The following is an 8,639-nucleotide window of genomic DNA, read 5'->3' as shown; positions in this document are numbered from 1 at the left end:
GCATCCAACAAAATTTGCATCTGTATATCCAACAACTTCAAAACCAGTTCCCTTAGGATACCATAATCCTAAGTTTTGAATTCCCTTCAAATACTTGAAAATTCTCTTAACAGCCATCAAATGTGATTCTTTTAGATTGGCTTGAAATCTTGCACATAGACATGTTGCAAACATGATATCTGGTCTACTTGCAGTTAAGTAAAGCAATGATCCAATCATTCCTCTGTAGCTTGAAATATCTACACTTTTGCCCTTTCTATCTTCATCCAACTTTGTTGTTGTAGACATAGGTGTAGAAGCAGGTGAACAATCAACCATACTACTTAGTTTGGTTGATGAAGATCCCATCACTTCTTTAACTGACTTGAAGTCCAAGAAAGTAACTTAATTCTCCCATCATACTCATTTCATATTCACTCTGCATAAGCTTAGAGAATCTTTGATAAAGCTTTTCATTTATCGAACCAAAGATAATATCATCCACATAAATCCGAACTAGGATCATATCATCACCATGCTTCTTGTAGAAGAGAGTCTTGTCTATGGTACCTCTAGTAAAACCATATTTAAGTAGGAATTCTGATAATGTATTATACCAAGCTCAGGTGCCTGCTTTAGTTCATATAGAGCCTTGAGTAACTTGTACACAAAATCTGAAAATTCTGGATCTTCAAAGCCAGGTGGTTGTTGTACATAAACTTCTTCTTCTAACTCACCATTTAGGAAGGCACTCTTGACAACCATTTGATATACTTTGAAATTTGAATGTGCAGTAAATGCTAGAAAAATCCTTATTGATTCAAGTCTTGCAACTGGAGGAAAAGTTTCATCATAATCAATTCCTTATTCCTGTGAGTAAGCTTTTGAAACCAACCTTGCCTTGTTTCTGGTAACTATACCTTTTTCATCCATCTTGTTCCTGAATACCCATTTTGTTCCAATTATACTTCTGTTCTTTTGTGCAGGAACCAACTCCGAAACTTTGTTTCTTTCAAACTGAATAAGCTCTTCTTGCATGGCAGATATCCAATCAGGATCCATTAGAGATTGTTTAGTTTTTTTGGGCTCTACTTGAGACAGAAAGCATGCATATAGGCACTCATTAGCAGTTGAACTTATAGTCCTTACACCATCATTTGATCACCAATTATTGCATTTGGATTGTGACTCCTATCCCATTTTCTGGTGTGAGTTTGTTGACTGGTGCCTTCATCATATTCTTCATTATTGGTATGACTGGTAGATCCTTCTTCTCTTTCTCCCCCTGAGTTTGTGCTATCAAATTCAGGTGTTTGAGATGAGCTTCCATTTCCATGATTTTCCTGTTAAGTAGACTCTTCATTCATCATTTGTTGTGCATTGACTTCACCTTCTTCATCAAAATCAATGTTAATATTGAGATTTTCAAATGCAAGGGCTTCAACTTCATTATCATCAAGGCATTTCAAGTCTGAACACTTTTCATCATCAAAAGTCATATATGTGCTCTCCATGATTTTCTTTTGATCAATTACATAGACCTTGTAGGAAGTTTTCTCCAATGAATATCCCAGAAAAATTGCTTCAAAAACCTTTGAGTCAAATTTTCCCATATATTCAGAGTTGTCTTTTAAAATGTAACACTTCCTTCCAAACACATGAAGATGCTTTACAGTAGGCTTTCTTTTAGACATGATTGAGTAAGGTGATTTTCCATGTATCTTGTTATAGAGATATTTGTTTTGAGTGTAGCATGCAGTATTAACAGCTTCTTCCCAAAAACTAGTTGGCAACTTGGCATCTTGCAGTATTGTCCTTGCAGCTTCTAATATTTTGTTCTTTCTCTCAAATACTCTGTTGCGGAAGACATGCCTGTATCATAACAAGACTAAGTCATTCTGACAAACCTAAGATTAGTTGTATTGTAACCTTAATCTGTAATTCATACTTGTAACACTTAATGTTTGTAAAATGTAAATGGAGCAGACTGGAGCATTTTTCCCTAAACAGTGTCAAGCCTAAGAATTATATCTAGAAGAAGATCATGAAGGTCATGCCTCAGAAGAATTATGAAGAAGCTTGGAGTTGAATAATTCTGTTTGGTGAAAAACATTCTAAGTCAAGATTTCTACAAGTCACAGAATTAGTGTTATAGAGAAGTCATTCGAGAACTCAGAAAGACCTATCGAGAACTCAGAAAGACCTATCGAGAACTCAGGAATTGTCTATCGAGAACTTAGGAAATGCTATTGGAGATATCGATAAGTCAGATACCCATTCGAGAACTCAGAGATATCGACAAGTATACATTCATTAGAGAACTCTGAGTTATCGATAAGCCAAAGTCCATTAGAGAACTCTGAGTTATCGATAAACCAAAATTCACTAGAGAACTCAGAGTTGTCGATAAGTAAAGTCAACAATGAAGTTTCAGAGATATCGACAAGCCAACATGCCTATCGAAATGCCGAGTTCTCTACAGCTTAATTGGAGATCTCGAAGTGAAGAAATTTCTCTAAGTACAGAATTGCAGAACAGTTCAATATCCAAGGTTGCAAATTAACAAACAATTCACATAGCTGGATTGACAAGTCTACAAAAAGCAGCTTGAGAGATGTGCAAGATCAATGGCAAAGATTAACTGACAGAGGAGATTAAAGTAAACACAGGATGCTAAAGATATGCTAAGCCGGAAATGGAAGATTTGCTTTTTTATAAATAGAAATGACAAGTGACAGTTTAGAAAAGCTAATAGCATATTTATTATCCTCTGTGTAAACCAGCAGTTAACTGAGTTATAAAGTTAACACTGGTCCTCTAGTCAGTTGTAACAATCTAGATAGAAAATCTTGTATTCTCTCTCAAGAAAGGAGCTAAGTTCTAAAACAAGAACTTAGAGATTTTTGTAGCAAAACACTACTTGATTTTTAATATATAAAATTAAGTGAGTTTTAAAGATCTTTGTTTTACATATTTGCATTGTTATTTATGTTTAACATCTATTCTACTAAATCATTGATAACAACCAACTGCTAAAGCCAAAGTCGATCAAAAGGTAAACATTTAAGTCAAAACACATTCACCCCCCCTGTGTTGTATTCATACCTAACAAGTGGTATCAGAGCAAAATCTAAAAGTAAACAGATTAGATCTTGGAAAAATGAATACACAGAGAAACTCAGTAGTATCAAGATTCCTCCCTTTGATAAGGCCAACTACACTTTATGGAAAAAGAAAATGTTGTTGTTTATAAGAATGGCCAATCACCTTTACATTGGTATCCTCAAGAATGGGCCCTTCACTCCTGTGGTTAGAGTTGAGGAAACCGCAGATGGAGATATGGTTATTCCAGCTCATTATGCTCCCAAGGATCCCTCTGAGTATACTGAACCTGAAAGAGAGAAAGTCTCCCTAGACAGTGCTTTGCAACTGATACTAATTGAGTCACTTGACAATGTAATGTATAATAACATTGTCAACTGTGACACTGCTAAACAGATCTGGGAAAAGATTGAGATACTTTGTGAAGGAACTGAGGAGGTTAGGTCAAATCAAAGAAGGATATTGATTTCTCAGTATGAGGGTTTTATGGCTAAACCAAAGGAGGGTATTACTGATGTGTTTGAAAGGTTTAATAAGCTGATAAATGACTTGCAACTTCATGATAAATTTTATGATGTTGAAGAAGTGAATTTGAAGTTCTTGCTTACTCTCCCTCATCATTTGGAACAAAAGATCTCTACAATCAGAGAAGGAAGGGATTTGAGTTGAATCACACTGGAAGTGCTCTATGGGGTTCTGAAAACTTATGAACTTGAAATGATTCAAAAGAAATCATTAAGGGATGGTCAAGGATATGTACTGGACGGCTCAAGTGCACTGATTGTGAATGATGGCCAGACCTCTAATGTTGAGCAAAGATCCCAAACTCCAGAAATTTCTACAAGTGAGAAAAGAGTCAATGACACTAAAGAGCAAGTCATACTGGAATTGGATGAAGAAGATGAGTTCTACACTCTTGATGAGCTTGATGAGCTAGACAAATCAATGGCTTACTAGAAAATTCTCTAACATTAGAGTGAAGAAACCAAGATTTTTCAAGAGCAAAGGACAGTCCTTCAACAAAGACATCAGCTGGAAAGGAAAAGGGAAGTACACTTCTGATAGCAAAACTGGCTACAAAACTGGATTTGTTGATAGATCAAACATAAGGTGCTTTAACTATGATGAGTTGGGCCATTTTGCTACATAATTTAGGAAACCCAAGAAGGCAAAGAAAGACAAAGCCTATCTTGAATTGGAAGCAAAGTATGATGCTCTTCTAAAGAAGCAACAAGGGAAAGCTTATATTGCTGAGGGCAAGAGCTGGGATGATTCAGATAATAATGAGGATGAAGAAGTTGGAAACTATGCACTCATGGTCTTGGAGCAAGGAGACTCTTCATCATCTAAATCACAGGTACCAACTCTTACCACAATTGATTTAAATGTGAGTCAATATAAGGAAACTGTTAAAAAGATGAGCACAGAAATGTTCCACATTCATACAAGCATAATTGCTGCAAATGAGGAAGTTAGCAGATTGAAAAAGATCAATGAAAAACTTGAGAGTGAAAAATAAGAGACTGAATTGTTGCTGGTTGAGCTTGATACTGCTAAGTAAGAAAATGCATACTTAAAGAACAAATTAAAGTGTGCAACTGAAATTGAAGCAGTATTGAGAGAAAGGCTGGAGAAGAATGAAGTGAAACTGAAATCCTTCAAAAATGCTTCTGAGTTGATTGGCCAATATCATGAAAAGAATAAGCCATGTGTAAACATTGCTATTGATCTTGATTATGAGGGTTTGAACAACAAAAATAAGTTTGTCAATGACAAAGGAAAATCAACTGAAACTGAGGATTTCAAATTATTTTGAAGAAAGTTGAATCACCTTTGTTCAAGGCATGTGAGGTGAACTTCAGTGAAGAAGAGTTGATCATCAAACAGGAGATAGCTGATGAGGACAAGGAAAAGAAAAATGATGAGACAACTCAGTCTTCCATCTCTGTTGAAACACCAAAAGCCAATCAAGAAACTAAGGAGCCTGTGAAGGAGATTAAAGCTGAACAGGTCAAAAAGAAAAAGAAGAATAGAAATGGAAAGATTGGGATAAACAAAAGCAATAATTTTGCTTATGTTGCAGATGCTCCTAGAAAGAGGTGTGAGAATTGTGGATCAATGAATCACCTAACTCATCTTTGTAAAAAGATTGTTAGCAATCCACCTGAAGGAGTCTGCAAGTACAATGAAGCTAAGGCTAATGATCCCTATTCATTCTGTGACAAGTTTGACTGCATTCCCTGTAACATGAAAGTGATGAAGAGTTGCCACAAATTGAGAATTGATCTTATAGAATCAAAAATTGGTTCTATATCTGAAAGGGAAAATGCTCAACAGTCTACGAATTCCATTTAATCTCAAAATTCTCATTCTACTTCTGCAAAATCAGTTAACAAGAAGAAAGTGCCCAACACAGCTTGGGTAGCTAAACACACTTAATCCTCATTGTGTGCAGGGCAAAGGAAAGAAGGTCATATGTATCATTGATAGTGGATGTTCGAGGCATATGATAGGTGATAAGACCCTGCTATCATAATTTGAGGAGATGGTTGTCCCCTTGGTGACCTTTGGAAACAACAGTAAAGGATTCACAATAGGATATGGCAAGATTATTTCTGAAAATGTTGTTATTGAAGATGTAGCACTAGTTGCTGGATTAGAAGTAAATCTTCTAAGTGTTAGTCAATTTGCAGACAGAGGTTTTCAAGTTGTTTTCAACAAAGAAGATTGTGCTTTTATTAGCAAAAAGACTGGTGAAATTGCTCTTAAAGGAATAAGAAATGGAAGCTTGTTTGTTGCAGACTTAGACTCAACAAATAAGGATAAAGTGTGTTGTTTCTACACCAAGGCATCAGAAGAGCAAAGCAAATTATGGCATAAGAAGCTATCTCACTTGAACTTCAAAGCAATCAACACCTTGGTCAAGAAGGAGCTAGTGAGAGACATGCCCAATCTGGAATTTGCTCAATTGGAAGCTTATGAAGCTTGTCAGAAAGGAAAAATGAAAAGATCAAGTCACAAGTCAAAATCTGTGAATTCTATAAGTACACCTCTGCAACTTATTCACATGGACTTGTTTGGGCCAGTAAATGTCTTGTCCATTTCAAGGAACAAATATGCCCTTGTCATGGTTGATGATTTCTCAAGATACACTTGGGTTGAGTTCATGTACTCTAAAGATGAAACTCCAACCATTATAATTGAGCACATAAAGAAAATTGAGAAGCAAGTTGAAGGAAAAGTTAGTGTGAAAAGATTGAGGAGTGATAATGGAACAGAATTTAGAAACTCGACATTAAGTGAATTCTGCAAAAGCAAAGGCATTGTTCAAGAATTTTCAGCAGCTAGAACACCTCAACAGAATGGAGTAGTTGAAAAGAAAAATAGAATATTGGTTGAAGCTGCTAGAACCTTGCTACAAGATGCTCAGTTGCCAACTAGTTTTTGGGAAAAGGCTGTTAATACTGCATGCTACACTCAAAACAGATATCTCATCAACAAAGCTCATGGCAAATCACCTTACTCAATCATGTCTAATAGGAAGCCTACAGTGAAGCATCTACATGTGTTTGGAAGCAAGTGTTATATTCTAAAAGACAACTCTGAATATGTGGGAAAATTTTACTCTAAAGTTTTTGAAGCAATTTTTCTGGGATATTCATTGGAAAGAACAGCCTACAAAGTTTATGTGATTGATCAAAAGAAAATTATGGAAAGCACAGATGTGACTTTTAATGATGACAAGTGTCCAGGCTTGGAATGCCTTGATGTAAATGATGCTGAAGCCCTTGCATTTGAGAATCTAACCATTGATAGTGATTTTGATGAGGAAGATGAAGTTGTGGCACAACAAGTGATAAATGAAGAGACCTCTGAACAAAATCATGGGAATGAAAGCTCTCTTCAGACACCAGAATTTGATGGCACAAACTCAGGGGGAGAAGAAGAGAATGGAAATGATAGTCATGGTAATACTGAAGAAAATAATGAAGGCACTAGTCAACAGAAACACACTAGAAAGTGGGATAGGAGTCATACAGTAGAAGCTATTATTGGTGATCCCTCAGCTGGTGTGAGAACTAGAAGTGCAACTGCTAATGAATGCCTACATGCATGTTTTCTATCTCAAGTAGAGCCCAAGAAAACTGAAGAAGCCCTATTGGATCCTGATTGGATATGTGCTATGCAGGAGGAGCTGAATCAGTTTGAGAGAAACAAAGTTTGGAAATTAGTCCCTGTACCAAAGAACATAAGCATAATTGGAACTAAGTGGGTGTACAGGAATAAAATGGATGAAAATGGAATTGTTACTAGAAACAAAGCAAGGCTGGTTGCTAAAGGCTACTCACAAGAAGAGGGAATTGACTATGATGAGACTTTTGCTCCTGTTGCAAGACTAGAAGCAATAAGAATTTTTCTGGCATTTGTTGCACACTCAAATTTCAAGGTGTATCAAATGGATGTCAAGAGTGCTTTTCTTAATGGTGAACTAGAAGAAGAAGTTTATGTGCAACAGCCACCTGGCTTTGAAGATCCAGAAGTTCCTAACTTTGTTTACAAATTACTCAAGGCTCTATATGGATTGAAACAGGCACCTAGAGCCTGGTATGACACACTGTCAGAATTCCTACTCAAACATGGTTTTACCAGAGGTACTATTGATAAGACTTTCTTCTACAAGAAGCATGGTGAAGATATGATCCTAGTTCAAATCTATGTGGATGATATCATCTTTGGATCTACAAATGAAAAGCTTTGTCAAAGATTCTCTAGGCTAATGCAGAGTGAGTATGAAATGAGCATGATGGGAGAATTGAGTTACTTCCTTGGCCTTCAAGTTAGTCAAAGAAGTGATGGTATTTTTATCATCCAAACCAAATATGTGAATGACTTATTGAAGAAATTTAGTATGGTGGATAGCTCACTTGCATCTACACCAATGTCTACTGCAACCAAGTTGGATGAAGACAAGAAAGGCAAGAGTGTGGATATTTCAAGCTACAGAGGGATGATTGGATCATTGCTTTATTTGACTGCTAGTAGACCAGACATCATGTTTGCTACTTGTTTATGTGCCAGATTTCAAGCCAATCCAAAGGAATCACATTTGATGGCTGTAAAAAGGATTTTCAGATACTTAAAGGGAACTCCAAACTTGGGATTATGGTATCCTAAGGGAACTGGTTTTGAAGCTGTTGGATACACAGATGCAGATTTTGCTGGATGCAGGGTTGATAGGAAAAGTACTAGTGGAAGCTGTCAATTTCTTAGTCAAAGACTTGTATCCTGGTATAGTAAGAAACAACAATCTGTGTCAACTTCCACAGCTGAAGCTGAATATATAGCTGCTGGAAGTTGTTGTGCTCAGGTGCTTTGGATTAAAAATCAGCTAATGGACTATGGTCTAGTGTTACACAAAATTTCTATTATGTGTGACAATACTAGTGCCATATCTATAGTAGCTAATCCAGTTAATCATTCTAGAACAAAGCACATTGATGTTAGGTACCATTTTATCAGGGAACATGCTGCAAATGGTACCATTGAGCTCATTTTTG

This window comes from Apium graveolens, chromosome 6 (genome assembly GCF_009905375.1).
Source record: "Apium graveolens cultivar Ventura chromosome 6, ASM990537v1, whole genome shotgun sequence".
NCBI classification, from domain to species: domain Eukaryota; kingdom Viridiplantae; phylum Streptophyta; class Magnoliopsida; order Apiales; family Apiaceae; genus Apium; species Apium graveolens.
Note: the sequence above shows the minus strand (reverse complement) of the source record.